The sequence below is a fragment of the Artemia sp. Qi Xiang Cuo genome, chromosome 1 (assembly GCF_049724085.1).
Source record: "Artemia sp. Qi Xiang Cuo chromosome 1, ASM4972408v1, whole genome shotgun sequence".
Taxonomy (NCBI): Eukaryota; Metazoa; Arthropoda; class Branchiopoda; order Anostraca; family Artemiidae; genus Artemia; species Artemia sp. Qi Xiang Cuo.
In genome coordinates, this window is record NC_142794.1 from 79,624,205 (window position 1) to 79,640,561 (window position 16,357).

At 35.0% G+C, this 16,357-nt stretch overlaps 1 protein-coding gene across 2 annotated transcripts in view; it reads right to left on the reverse strand.

The window, feature by feature from the left end:
* The window catches only part of LOC148956774 (uncharacterized), a 104,036-nt gene that overhangs the window by 55,792 nt on the left and 31,887 nt on the right, over window positions 1-16,357 (reverse strand). The window lies entirely within an intron of this gene.

Genomic DNA, 16,357 nt, shown 5'->3' on the forward strand with positions numbered 1-16,357 from the left:
TGCCACTTTTCCTGATTTTCAAGCGAATATATTTCCCTTGCTGTTCAAGCCAAGGGACAGAAAGTTTCCTATACAGGGGTTTCGGACAAAGCGGTCCTACTGGTGTACTTTTTGTTTTGATCTGACTCCTTTTTTAGGAACTATGGTTTTTTATATTTCTTAACATTGGACATGATCGTCTCTTACTAGGCTGCTAGCTACCGCTGCAACCCGGATCTTTACTATACAGCTACTGCTGCAACCCAAATTCACATATATATTTATTTATGAGAGGCAGCCTGGCCGAGTGGTCCAATTTACTGGTGTTAGCCACCAGTCTCTTCGGAGGCGTGGGTTCAAATCTTACCGCTGGTATACGATTATGTTTGAAAGACTGCAGTGTGAAAAGACATCGAAAATGCAGTTTTTGGTGGAAAAATTTATTCTCTTTTAGAAATAATTTATTTTAGTTACTATAGATTTTTAACCCAATTAATTTCCTTTAAAATGAGCTATTGAACAACCCTCTACGATGTTCCAGTGCCAAGCTATCTCTGGATACAAAAAAAAAGAAAAGAGAAAAAAATATCCCGTTTGGGGAGAATAACGTGGTTAAAGTCAATTTTCTTGATTTTCAAGCCAATATATTTCCCTTGCTGTTCAAGCCAAGGGACAGAAAGTTTCCTATACAGGGGTTTCGGACAAGGTGGTTCTAATGGCGTACTTTTTGTTTTGATCTGACTCCTTTGTTAGGAACTATGGGTTTTTATATTTCTTAACATTGGACGTGATCGTCTCTTACTAGGTTGCTAGCTACCGCTGCAACCCGAACTTCATAATTATCATACCGATCCTTGACCTTTTGTTTGGCTCCCTCAATTTTTTCATGTCTATAGACGTCATCATTGTGATAACTGTACTTGCTGTCTTGTATGGCTCTCTCAATTTTTGCATGTCTATAAACTTCATCACTGTGATAAAATTCTTTGCTGTTTTGTTGGGCTCTCTCAATTTTTAATTCTCTATACTCTTGGTTGGTTAAATTTGCTTCTCTCTTTCCAAGAGGCTATCTCTGTTTTTTGTGTAGTGTTGTTTTTTTTAACTTGCTTGTAGAATTTTTCGATGTAACCATTATGTAACCATTAGTTGAATGAGACCACTGTTTTTTGTGGCCTTTTATTATATATATAATGATTCCTTATAACACTTCTGTTAATATAGACAACAGATCGTGTGTGGAGAATATCCTGGTTAGAGTTAATTTTCTTGTTTTTGAAGCCAATGTATTTTCTTTGTTATTCAAGCCAAAGGACGGTAAGTTTGCTATCAATCCCTTATGTGTGATCTCTTAATGATCGTCTTTTAATGTAATCAAGCCAATATATTTCCCTTGCTGTTCAAGCCAAGGGACAGAATGTTTCGTATACAGGGGTTTAGGACAAGGCGGTTCTAATGGTGTACTTTTTGTTTTGATCTGACTCCTCTGTTAGGAACTATGGGTTTTTATATTTCTTAACATTGGACGTGATCGTCTCTTACTAGGTTGCTAGCTACCGCTGCAACCCGGATAACATAAACTTCATTAATAAGATATTTAATACATTTTATATGGTCTACTGGTTAGGGTAGCTGACTCTTACCTAGTTTGCCTGAGTTCGATTCCCAGTATGGGAAATTTTTACCTATGATGATTTCTTAAGGAAAATTTCTCATCTATATGATGATTCCTTATAATACTTCAGTTTTTATGGACTAATGTTCGTTCTTAAATGTAAATTTTCAAAGAAGTACGCCTCCGTATATTCACTGTGTTGTCGAACATTTTCCATTGCATCTATAAACTGTTCCGCAGTTGCCAATCCATACCTTGGAAGCTTTTCATTAAACTGACAAAATTTCTTTTAGATATTACTATGAAGCTTTGCCAAAGCATTTCTAGCCGACTTTTCAACAGCATCCGCTCTTTCAAAGAGAATTTTAATCTGTAATTTTGAATACTTTTCGTGATCCTGGTAAAACATGCGTAAAATGTTTCTCAATTTACGAAGATCAGCCTGCATTTTTGATATCTTCTTGTATTTCTGAATGTAATTTTTCCCTTTGTCCTTATGCGTTCTTCGGTACAACCTCGCAGAGAATTTAATTTTTTCATTATAGCTTTTGTCACCCCACTATCTACCCATTATTCTGGTAGCAACTTTTTTCTTATGTTTGTTTCGGTAATCTTCATCATTATCATACCGTTCCTTGCTCTTTTGTCTAGCCTGCTCAATTGTTGCTTCTCTATAAAGTTTATCATTATGATAACGCTCCTTGATCTTTTGTCTAGCCTGCTCAATTCTTGCTTCTCTATAATCTTCATCATTTTGATAACGCTCCTTGATCTTTTGTTTGGCTGTCTCAATTTTTACTTGTCGATACACCTGGACGGTTGAATACCTTTGCTTTCCTTTTTTATTATATTTGATTCGGTAATTTTCATCATTACCATACCGTTCCTTGATCTTTTGTTTGGCTGTCTCAGTTTTTGCATGTCTATAATCTTCAACATTGTGATAACACATCTTGCTGTTTTGTTTTGCTCTCTCAATTATTACTTCTCGATACGCCTGGTCGGTTGAATACCTTTGCTTTTTTCTTTTCGAGATACTATCTCTGTTGTTTGTCTAGTACTGTTTTTTTAACTTGCGTATACCTTGCTTTGATCTAACCATTATCTAATTATGAATGAGAACATTTACAGTTCTGACGCTTCTTATATAGTAAGGAGAATAACGTGGTTAAAGTCAATTTTCTTGATTTTCAAGCCAATATATTTTCTTTGTTATTCACGCCAAAGGACGGTAAGTTTGCTATATAGAAGTTTTGGACAAGGCGGTTCTAATAGTGTACTTCTTGTTTTGATCTGAATTTTTTTTTAAGAGTTATGAGTTTTTATATTTCTTAACATTGGACGTGATCGTCTCTTACTAGAATGCTAGCTACCGCTGCAACCCGGATTAATGTAAAAATTGAATCCCTGTGTATCTTCACAACTTTATATTCGTTCTTTATTATAATGCCAAGCTATATGTGGAAAAGAAAGAAAAACAAGATGGTGTTTAGGCCGAATGCTGTAGTCCTATTTATAGTATCGATCTTCTATGTAAATTGTACGTGATCGTCTCTTACTAGGTTGCTAGCTACCGTTCCAACCCGGAATCAATCCTTAATATAACAAACAGGAAAAAGCCTATGGCTTTTTTTAATTGGAATAGTAAGAGACGACCTGGCTACAACCTACGTATATGACATCATTGATCAATCTTTGACATTATGAAATTATAATCTGATTTTAGTTACCATGGGCTGGAAGTTCGTTCTTTACTGTAATTATTTATGAGAGGCAGCCTGGCCGAGTGGTCCAAGGCACTGGTGTTAGCCACCAGTCTCTTCGGAGGTGTGGGTTCAAATCTTACCGCTGGTATACGATTATGTTTGAAAGACTGCAGTGTGAAAAGACATCAAAATGCAGTTTTTGGTGGAAAAATTTATTCTCTTTTAGAAATAATTTATTTTAGTTACCATAGATTTTTAACCCAATTAATTTCCTTTAAAATGAGCTATTGAACAACCCTCTACGATGTTCCAGTGCCAAGCTATCTCTGGATACAAAAAAAGAAAAAAAAAGAAAAAAATATCCCGTTTAGGCAGAATGTTGTAGTAGCTCCCACTTTTCTTGATTTTCAAGCCAATATATTTCCCTTTCTGTTCAAGCCAAGGGACAGAAATTTTACTATACAGGGGTTTCGGACAAGGCGGTTCTAATGGTGTACTTTTTGATTTGATCTGACTCTTTTTTTTAAGAACTATGGGTTTTTATATTTCTTAACATTGGACGTGATCGTCTCTTACTAGGTTGCTAGCTACCGCTGCAACCCGGAGGTTGCTAGCTACCGCTGCAACCCGGATATTTCATGACGTCTTCAGAAACCACAACATAATTTCGTGTTTTTCTATTCACGTCATAGCTCTAATATAAAGCTATGACGACATTCATTATTTATCTAGTAGGGTTTCAGACAAGTTAGTTCTAATGATGTACTTTTGTGTTGATCTTACTCTATTTTTAGGAGTTTTGGGTTTTTATATTTCTTAGCATGGGACTGATCGTCTCTTACTAGGTTGCTAGCTACTGCTGCAATCCAAATTATAAGAGGCAGCCTGGCCGAGTGGTCCAAGACACTGGTGTTAGCCACCAGTCTCTTCGGAGGCGTGGGTTCAAATCTTACCGCTGGTATACAATTATGTTTGAAAGACTGCAGTGTGAAAAGACATCAAAAATGCAGTTTTTGGTGGAAAAATTTATTCTCTTTTATAAATAATTTAATTTAGTTACTATAGATTTATAACCCAATTAATTTCCTTTAAAATGAGCTATTGAACAACTCTCTACGATGTTCTAGTGCCAAACTATCTGTGGAAAAGAAAAAAGAAAAAAAGAAATAAATATCTCGTTTAGGCAGAATGTTGTAGTAGCTGCCACTTTTCTTGATTTTCAAGCCAATATATTTTCCTTACTGTTCAAGCCAAGGGACAAAAAGTTTCCTATACAGGGGTTTTGGACAAGGCGGTTCTAATGGTGTTCTTTTTGTTTTGATCTGACTCCTCTGTTAGGAACTATGGGTTTTTATATTTCTTAACATTGGACGTGATCGTCTCTTACTAGGTTGCTAGCTACCGCTGCAACCCGGATAAACTATACAGGTATTTTGGACAAGGCGGTTCTAATGGTATACTTTTTGTTCTGATCTGGCTCTTTTTTTGTTTTTCAAGCCAATATATTTCCCTTGCTGATCAAGCCAAGGGACAGAAATTTTACTATACTGGGGTTTCGGACAAGGCGGTTCTAATGGTGTACTTTTTGTTTTGATCTGACTCTTTTTTTTAGGAGTTAGGGGTTTTTATATTTCTTAGCATTGGACGTGATCGTCTCTTACTAGGTTGCTAGCTACCGCTGCAACCCGGATAGGATGCAAGTTACCGCTGCAACCCGGATTATTACGATGCATCAAAAGTCGTTCTTTACTATAAAAAATTATTACATATATGAAAAAGGGTTGCCTCCTTCTAAAAACCTAGCTCTTCTTCTCTTCTTCTTCTTCTATTTCAAAGCAGACTGGCTGTGAATGTCGCTCTTTACGTTAGAAAGTCTAAACAAAACTTCTATTAATAACTACTGCATGAAATCCTCTTGACTGATACATTTTATGATGAACTATGTCGATCCTTTATGTATGATTACATACAGGAAAAAGCCTAAGGCTTTTTCTTCTTTGGAGTAGTAAGAGACGAATCTCAAGATATCAGGCAGCTAACTAAGTTCAATGTATAACAATGGTTTGTTTTTCTAATGATCGTCTTTTAATATAACTTCACCAAGAACTGTTTGATTGCTTCAAAAATCAAATATCTTGGAAAAGACTGCAGTATGGAAAGACATCAAAAATGCAGTTTTTAGTGGAAAAATGTATTCTGTTCTAAAAATAATTTGTTTTAGTTACAAAAGGTTTTTGACCCTATCAATTTCTTTTAAAATAAGCCATTGAAAAGCTTTTTAAGATGTTCCAGTGCCATGCTATCTGGGGAAAAAAAGAAATGAAGGTGCCGTCTAGACAGAATACTGTAGTGGCTGCCACTTTTCTTAATTTTCAAGCCAATATATTTCCCTTGCTGTTCAAGCCAAGGGACAGAAAGTTACCTATACATGGGTTTCGGACAAGGCGGTTCGGTTCTATTGGTGTACTTTTTGTTTTGATTTGAATCTTTTTTAAGGAGTTATGGGTTTTTATATTTCTTAACATTGGACGTGATCGTCTCTTATGGGGTTGCTAGCTACCGCTGCAACCCGGTCTAGTATGATCATTAAGGAAAATACATTTAATGTAAAATTACTAACCTATACTATAATTAAGTGGCATATAAAATTTAGTATAGGCAAGAGGTCGTTCTTTATTATAAAATAACGTGGTTAAAGTCAATTTTCTTGATTTTCAAGCCAATATATTTCCCTTGCTGTTCAAGCCAAGGGACAGAAAGTTTCCTATACAGGGGTTTCGGACAAGGCGGTTCTAATGGTGTACTTTTTGTTTTGATCTGACTCCTTTTTTAGGAACTATGAGTTTTTATATTTCTTAACATTGGACGTGATCGTCTCTTACTAGGTTGCTAGCTACCGCTGCAACCCGGATTGATCTAACCATTATGTATTCATGAATGAGACCATTTGCAGTTTTGACGTTTCTTATATAGTAATTATGACGTCACTGCATCAAAAATACAGTTTTTATTGGAAAAATTTATTCTCTTTTAGAAATAATTTATTTTAGTTACTATAGATTTTTAACCCAATTAATTTCCTTTAAAATGAGCTATTGAACAACCCTCTACGATGTTCCAGTGCCAAGCTATCTGTGGAAAAGAAAAAGAAAAAAAAAGAAAAATATCCCGTTTGGGGAGAATAACGTGGTAAAAGTCTATTTTCTTGATTTTCAAGCCAATATATTTTCTTTGTTATTCAAGCCAAAGGGCGGTAAGTTTCCTTTATGGAGGATTTGGACAAGGCGGTTCTAATGGTGTACTTTTTGTTTTGATCTGACTCTTTTTTTAGGAGCTACGGGTTTTTATATTTCTTAACATTGGAGGTGATCGTCTCTTACTAGGTTGCTAGCTACCGCTGCAACCCGGATTATATTCAGAAGTCCAAAAACATGGCAACAATGCTGGCTGATCTTAGTAAATTTAGAAAAATTTTACGAATTTTTTACCGGGATTACGAAAAATATTCAAAATTAAAGATTAAAATTATCTCTGAAAGAATGGATTTTGTTGAAAAGTCAGCTAGAGATGCTTTCGCAAAACTTCATAGTAATATCCAAAAGAAATGTTGCATGTTTAGTGAAAAGCTTCCAAGGTATGAACCGGCAACTGTGGAACAGTTTATAGATGTAATGGGAAATTTTATAGATCACTGTGAATATATGGAGGCATAATTGTTCTTTACTTAGTTTCAGCTTTAATTCGATGATCCAGACTTTATGTACTAACTACATCCAAAGACTATGACGTCATTGATTAATATTGTATATAAAAAATTAAGTTTTTCGTAAAAAAAATTAATTAAAAAAAAATTAAGTACAAATAGCGCTAGATCTAGAGATTTCCTTTAAAATGAGCCATTGAACAACTCTCTACGATGTTCCAGTGCCAAGCTATCTGTGGAACAGAAAGAAAGAAAAAAATATCCCGTTTGGGGAGAATAACGTGGTAAAAGTCAATTTTCTTGATTTTCAAGCCAATATATTTTCTTTGTTATTCAAGCCAAAGGGCGGTAAGTTTCCTTTATAGAGGATTCGGACAAGGCGGTTCTAATGGTGTACTTTTTGTTTTGATCTGACTCTTTTTTTAGGAGTTGGGGGGTTTTATATTTCTTAACATTGGAGGTGATCGTCTCTTACTAGGTTGCTAGCTACCGCTGCAACCCGGATTACTATAGGTTATAGCTCGTTGTTTAATGCAATACTTGTCGAAAGAACGTGCATAAATATTGCATTCACTTATTACGTCACTTATGGTTATCTTTTAATGTATTATTACAAACAGGAAAAAGCCTACGGCTTTTTCTTCTTTGGAATAGTAAGAGACGAACCTCAAAGAATCAGGCAGCTAAGTCCAATATAAGCAATGGTTTGTTCTTCTAATGATCATCTTTTAATTTGGCGCTTCTTACTAGGTTGCTAGCTACCACTGCAACCCGGATCATGTAATTAATAGGTTGCTAGCTACCGCTGCAACCTAGATATTCTTATTTCTGCTACTATGGGCTAAGGTTCGTTCTTTACTGTACTGTGTTGTCGAACATTTTCCATTGCATCTATAAACTGTTCCGCAGTTGCCAATCCATACCTTGGAAGCTTTTCGTTAAACTGACAACATTTCTTTTGGATATTACTATGAAGCTTTGCCAAAGAATTTCTAGCCGACTTTTCAACAGCATCCGCTCTTTCAAAGAGAATTTTAATCTGTAATTTTGAATACTTTTCGTGATCCCGATAAAACATGCGTAAAATGTTTCTCAATTTACAAAGATCAGCCTGCATTTTTGCCATCTTCTTGTATTTCTGAATGTAATTTTTCCCTTTGTCCTTATGCGTTCTTCGGTACAACCTCGCAGAGAATTTAATTTTTTCATTATAGATTTTGTCACCCCAGTAACGCTCCTTGATCTTTTGTTTGGCTGTCTCAATTTTTACTTCTCGATACACCTGGACGGTTGAATACCATTGCTTTTGGTTTTTCTTATATTTGATGCGGTAATCTTCATCATTGTGATAACTCTCCTTGAACTTTTGTTTGGCTGTCTCAATTTTTGCATGTCTATAATCTTCATCATTGTGATAACACATCTTGCTGTTTTGTTTTGCTCTCTCAATTATTACTTCTAGATACGCCTGGTCGGTTGAATAACTTTGTTTTGCTCTCTCAATTTTTACTTCTCGATACGCCTGGTCGGTTGAATACCTTTGCTTTTTTCTTTTCAAGATACTATCTCTGTTGTTTGTGTAGTACTGTTTTTTCAACTTGCGTATAGATTGCTTCGATCTAACCATTATTCTAATCAAGAATGAGAGAATTTACATCTTTGTCGTTCTTAAGTAGTAATTATGACGTCACGGCTTAATGATTTTACTGACGTCATGGCGCAATGATATTGTTTCATGACGTCATCAGAAACAACAATATAATTTCGTGTTTTTCTATTCACGTCATAGCTCTAATATAAAGCTATGACGACATTCATTATTTATCTAGTAGGGTTTCAGACAAGGTAGTTCTAATGATGTACTTTTGTTTTGATCTTACTCTATTTTTAGGAGTTTTTTGGTTTTTATATTTCTTAGCATGGGACTGATCGTCTTACTAGGTTGCTAGCTACTGCTGCAACCCAAATTATAAGAGGCAGCCTGGCCGAGTGGTCCAAGACACTGGTGTTAGCCACCAGTCTCTTCGGAGGCGTGGGTTCAAATATTACCGCTGGTATACGATTATGTTTGAAAGACTGCAGTGTGAAAAGACATCAAAAATGCAGTTTTTGGTGGAAAAATTTATTCTCTTTTAGAAATAATTTATTTTAGTTACTATAGATTTTTAACCCAATCAATTTCCTTTAAAATCAGCTATTGAACAACCCTCTACGATATTCCAGTGCCAAGCTCTCTGTGGAAAAGAAAAAAGAAAAGAGAAAAAAATATCCCGTTTGGGGAGAATAACGTGGTTAAAGTCAATTTTCTTGATTTTCAAGCCAATATATTTCCCTTGCTGTTCAAGCCAAGGGACAGAAAGTTTCCTATACAGGGGTTTCGGACAAGGCGGTTCTAATGGTGTACTTTTTGTTTTGATCTGACTCCTTTGTTAGGAACTATGGGTTTTTATATTTCTTAACATTGGACGTGATCGTCTCTTACTAGGTTGCTAGCTACCGCTGCAACCCGGATTATCACGACAGAGTCTACTTGACACTTCTTCTATATAATGACTTAGTTCCTTGTACGAGCCCTCGACTTTTAGTAAATTAATATGTTGTATAATCTTACATTTTGATACTGCCTTATATACGCTATTAATGAAACAGTTCAAGACAGGAAAATGTGGAGCTAGTGCCCTTAGAGAACGCAAATAGCTCTGACATCCTTCATTTGGGCTACAGTATAACGAATGCCCATGCTTTCTTGTGTCCCTGTAATTGATTTCACAATAATCCAAGGCGCCAAGGTAGAAATTAACCACTTTGTCAGTTGAAAATTTTAATGCTATATTATTTTCAAGGATATCAAAAAGAATTTGACATAATTCAATATCCGTCGGATAGAGCTTGCAGATATCAGGGTGACATTCCCAAGTAACCTGCTGCCCAATTTTTGGTTTTGAATGTTTACTCAGATTGTTATAGGTGACTTCAGCCGTCATAATTTCCTTGTCAGATCTAGATTCAGAGCATTTTTCAATAATTGTCTCGTACTTTTCAGGACGGTTTGTTCTACTAAACAGAGAATTTTTTGCCAAATATTCAGTAGAACTAAAAGAACTGTTTAAAACACAGTTAGAAATGCTTTTTTCTTGAGTCGGTGTTCCAGGAATTTGTTCTAAATCATTAGTCTTACAAACACATATACTAATAACCCTAACAGGCTTGTTTTCGCCATAATTGAAAAACATTGCTTTTCCTTCGCTGTTGATAGGTATGCTTCTACATATATTTTTATTGCTGCTACATAAACTGCAATTGCTCCTTCCAAAATTAATATACGAATTTTCTAAGAAGTACGCCTCCGTATATTCACTGTGTTGTCGAACATTTTCCATTGCATCTATAAACTGTTCCGCAGTTGCCAATCCATACCTTGGAAGCTTTTCATTAAACTGACAACATTTCTTTTGGATATTACTATGAAGCTTTGCCAAAGCATTTCTAGCCGACTTTTCAACAGCATCTGCTCTTTCAAAGAGAATTTTAATCTGTAATTTCGAATACTTTTCGTGATCCTGGTAAAACATGCGCTAAATGTTTCTCAATTTACGAAGATCAGCCTGCATTTTTGCCATCTTGTTGTATTTCTGAATGTAATTTTTCCCTTTGTCCTTATGAGTTCTTCGGTACAACCTCGCAGCGAATTTCATTTTTTCATTATATCTTTTGTCACCCCAGTATTTACCCATTATTCTGTTATAAACTTTTTTCATATATATTTTTCGGTAATCTTCATCATTGTGATAACGTTCCTTGATCTTTTGTCTGGCCTCATCAGTTGTTGCTTCTCTATAAATTTTATCATTTTTATAACGCTCCTTGATCTTTTGTTTGGCTGTCTCAATTTTTACTTCTCGATACACCTGGACGGTTTAATACCTTTGCTTTTGGTTTTCCTTATATTTGATGCGGTAATCTTCATCATTGTGATAAATCTCCTTGAACTTTTGTTTGACTGTCTCAAATTTCGCAAGTCTATAAACTACATCATTATAATAACGCTGTTTGTCACTATCAATTTCTGCATCTCGATACGCGTGGTCGGTTGAATACCTGTGCTTGTCTCTTTTCAAAATACAATCTCTCTTATTTGTGTAGTACTGTTTTTTTAACTTACGTATAGCTTGCTTTGATCTAACCATTATCTAATTATGAATGAGAACATTTACAGTTCTGACGCTTCTTATATAGTAATTATGACGTCACGAAGTAATGATTTTATTTCATGACGTCATGGCGCAATGGTATTATTTCATGACGTCTTCAGAAACCATAATATAAGGTCATGTTTTTCTATTCACGTCATAGCTCTAATATAAAACTATGACGACATTCATTATTTATCTACTAGGGTTTCAGACAAGGTAGTTCTAATGATGTACTTTTGTTTTGATCTGACTCTATTTTTAGGAGTTTTGGGTTTTTATATTTCTTAGCATTGGACTGATCTCTTACTAGGCTGCTAGCTACTGCTGTAACCCAGATTCACATATATATTATTTATGAGAGGCAGCCTGGCCGAGTGGTCCAAGGCACTGGTGTTAGCCACCAGTCTCTTCGGAGGCGTGGGTTCAAATCTTACCGCTGGTATACGATTATGTTTGAAAGACTGCAGTGTGAAAAGACATCAAAAATGCAGTTTTTGGTGGAAAAATTTATTCTCTTTTTGAAATAATTTATTTTAGTTACTATAGATTTTTAACCCAATTAATTTCCTTTAAAATGAGCCATTGAACAACTCTCTACGATGTTCCAGTGCCAAGCTATCTCTGGAAAAGAAGAAAGAGAAAAAAAAATATCCCGTTTAGGCAGAATGTTGTAATAGCTGCCACTTTTCTTGATATTCAAGCCAATATATTTCCCTTGCTGTTTCAAGCCAAGGGACAGAAAGTTTCCTATACAGGGGTTTCGGACAAGGCGGTTCTCATGGTGTACTTTTGAATTTGATCTGACTCCTTTTTTAGGAACTATAGGTTTTTATATTTCTTAACATTGGACTTGATCGTCTCTTACTAGGTTGCTAGCTACCGCTGCAACCCGGATTTTATATTTCTTAACATTGGAAGTGATCGTCTCTTACTAGGTTGCTAGCTACCGCTGCAACCCGGATTCATTCAAAGTCTCCTTTTTTTCTTTGTCTTCCTTTTGACGTGGTTGGTTTTCCTGCGGTTTAAATTGGTTTTCCTTAGGCACAGTTTAATCAGCCACGGGATTGGCGGGCATCACAAGGTTAACGTCTGATTGCTTCAGATTAACAATTTCAATGAAAGCTTCCTTTTTTCTTGGTCTTCCTTTTGATGTGGTTGATTTTTCCTGTTGATTAGTTTCTTTGTTATATCCAATTTCCTTTTTTCTTTGTTCTTTCTCTTGCTGTTCACTTTCAATCAAAGCATCTTTTTTTTCTTGGTATTCCTTTTGACGTGGTTGGTTTTCCTGCGGTTTAAATTGGTTTTCGATAGGCACAGTTAAATCCGCAACGGGATTGACGGGCATCACCAGATTAATGTCTGATTGCTTCAGATTAACAATTTCAATGAAAGCTTCCTTTTTTTCTTGGTCTTCCTTTTGATGTTGTTGGTTTTCCTGTGGATTAGTTTCTTTGTTATCCCCAATTTCCTTTTTCCTTTGTTATTCCTCTCGCTGTTCACTTTCAATCAAAGCCTCCTTTTTTCTTGGTCTTCCTTTTGATGTGGCTAACGAGCATCACATTTAGCTCGAGAAATCATTGCTCTAACACGGTCAATAATATTTTTTATTCCTACTGCTGCCTTTCTCTGAATTATATAAAAAAAACTAATTGCTAAACACCATTTATGAAGAGCTATATCGGTCCTTTATGTATTCTCTTACTAGATTGCTAGCTACCGCTGCAACCTGGATCCGTTGAAACTTACATCATTTATAATGAACTATATCGATCCAATATGTATGTCTTATATTATCTTGTCGAAATATAAGTGCGTATAAATATCGCATTCACTTATTACTTCATATATGGTTACTACTTACGATTATTACAACATTCATCAAGATTAGCCATAAAAATACAGTTTTTTAGTGAAAAAATTTATTTGATTTAAAATTAAAAAAAATTAAATTACATTTGGAACTAGATCTAGTAATTTCCTTTAAAATGAGCCATTGAACAACTCCACGACTTTCCAGTGCCAAGCTATCTGTGGAAAAGAAGAACAGAGAGAAAAAAAATGCCGTTTGGGCAGAAAGCTGCAGTGGCTGCCACTTTTCTTGATTTTCAAGCCAATATATTCTCCTTGCTGTTAAAGCCAAACGTCAGAAAGTTTCTACATAGGGGTTTTGCACAGGGCGGTTCTAATGGTGCACTTTTTGTTTTGATATGACCCTATTTTTTTAGGAGTTAAGGGTTATTAAATTTCTTAACATTGGACGTGATCGTCTTTTACTAGGTCGCTAGCTACTGCTACAACCCGGAAAACTATTTAAAAGTTGGGTCCTTTAAAACCTGCATGTCAAATTGGATAACGTTTTGAAATTCTACTTCGAAGGTCAAAGGATCAATTCCCGGCGCAGGCTATTTTTACACATTTGCCAATTTAAAGTCTAAACAAAACTGGGATCCATGGGATATGGACCCTCTTGACTGAAACCATTTATGACCGATCCTTTATGTAGTACAAACAGCAAAAAGCCTATGGCTTTTTCTTAATAGTTCGAATAGTAAGAGATGGCCTGGCTACAACCTACGATTATGGCATGATTGACCAATCTTTAACATGAGTTAATGAAACTCGCACCATTAGTTTCAGCGTATCAGAAAACCTTACTGTAGAGGTTTCAAGCTTCTATCTGCAAAGATGTGGAGTCTGGTAGTTTTTAGCAAAATTGCTTAAGAAATCAAATATCTTTGAAAAGTCTGCAATATGAAAAGACAACTGATAAAAGTGAAGACAAGTGATAAAAGTTATAAAAATGCAGTTGTTTTTGTAAAAAGTGATTCTATTTTTTTTTTTTTTTTTATTTAAAAAAGCACTAGAACTTTTAATTCCGTTTGAATGAGCCTTCTTGCAAAATTCTAGGACCACTAGGTCGGCTACTGTAGAGGTTTTAAGTTCCTATCTGCAAAAATGTGGAGTCTGGTAGTTTTTAGCAAAATTGCTTAAGAAATCAAATATCTTTGAAAAGTCTGCAATATGAAAAGACAACTGATAAAAGTGAAGACAAGTGATAAAAGTTATAAAAATGCAGTTGTTTTTGTAAAAAGTGATTCTATTTTTTTTTTTTTTTTTTGATTAAAAAAGCACTAGAACTTTGAATTCCGTTTGAATGAGCCTTCTTGCAACATTCTAGGACCACTAGGTCGATACAATCACCCCTGGTAAAAAAAAGGCAAATAAACAAGAATCCGTGATCTTTCTTCTGACAAAAAGTACAAAATTCCACGTTTTTGCAAATAGGAGATTCCAACCTATATAATAAGGTTCTCTGATACGCTGAATCTGATGTTGTGATTTTGATTAAGATTCCATGACTTTTAGGGGGTGTTTTCCCTTTTTTTGAAAATAAGGCAAATTTTCTCAGGTTCTTAACTTTTGATGGATATGAGTAAACTTGATGAAACTTATATATTTAAAATCAACATAAAAATCCGATTCTTTTGATGTATCTATTGGTATCAAAATTCCGGTTTTTAGAGTGTTGGTTACTATTGAGCCGGGTCTCTCTTACTATACAGTTTGTCACCAAGAACTGTTTGATATTGCTCACAAGAAATTTGTTGATATGTATACCTTTGTTATAAGTTTATTTTTCGGAAAAGGCATAAAATTCTCAAGGTGGAATTTTACTTTCTTATAATCTACTAGGTTTGTATTGATGTGTATAATTTTTGTGGTAGGGAGATATTTGAAAATGATAATTCTCCATAAAAGAAATGGGTGTTAGTAACTATTACCACTTTCTTATGTTAAACCATCCTGAGGTATTTCAGAAATTAGATGAATCCGATCTTTCCGATTATCTCTACTTGAACATTAACATCATTATTCATGAATATATACCAGGGAGTTCGATGTCAACATAAATAAACATCAAACTAACATTCGATAAACACAAAAAGTATTTCCTTGGCGATGAATTCAATTTTACGTAGCCACATAAAATAAAATATTCATTAGCAAAAAATAATGTAAGGGCTCTCTAAGGTCTGCCATAGATAATGTATGGCTTGTTTACAATGCAAAATTAGACCATATAATTATGCTCAATAATACTCTTTCACCAAAATTGTCTGAATCTGAGACGACAATCTTTATCATTATAAAGGCATGATTTGCCAATTAAATTTCACGTGTCTAATATTGCTATTAGCCTTTACTTCGTCTTTGCAAAATGTAATACCTCCGTTAGAATGGATACTTCCACCCCTTTCTGTTCTAAGTTGCTTCTATTGGATCATTCTGTACTTATATAAGTCCAAATTCATCAACATTGGCAAGATTAGACTTTGGAGTCTAATCATACTTTGGATAATCTATATTCTTTGTAAAAAATTCATACTCAAAGATTTTTATTTTGGTTATTTACAGTTCATAGGAATTTTAGCTGGTATTGAATTGTTTCATATAGTTGCAACAATTTGGTTATTTGCAACAGTCACATATGTTGCTGTTGTTTCAATGGACCCGAAGCCGAGTATCGAACCTGAAGATGTAAAATTCTTTTTGAATGAAGAATTGTTTTCCTCGTCACAGATACCGTACCTAGAAAATCCAATTGTAGTAAACACTAATAGTTCGAGCGTCAAGTGAAGCCATATTTACCAATTTCCAAAAGTATGGGCCGAGTACAACTTTTATGAGCATACAGCATTATAAAATCAGCATCAGTGATAACAGTTTGCTTGGGTTCACATTTCAAAAGGGGTGGCATATCTTAGAAAGAAACGTGCTTATAAATATTGGTACTTGTGCATTATTTGGTATGCACTCAAGAAATGAAGTTTGCTTAATCATAATGAAATATACCGAATTATGATGGAAATACAACACTCTAGCAACAAAATTTTGCATAAAGGATCGATAACGTTCATGATAAATGGGGCCTAGGCTACTTTCAGAGGATATAACTAAAACCGGGTAAAGAGTAGAAAGGGGTAAAAAGGTACGGATGTTACATAGTTTATTCATGGTTTATTGATCCACTAACAGGTCAATGACACCTCTTTCAAGGTCAATCAGGGATGTTTCTAAGCCTAATGGATACAGACGGGAGTGACGCAATATCTTCACGGATGTTACATAATTTATTCATGGTTTATTGATCCACGAAGGGGTC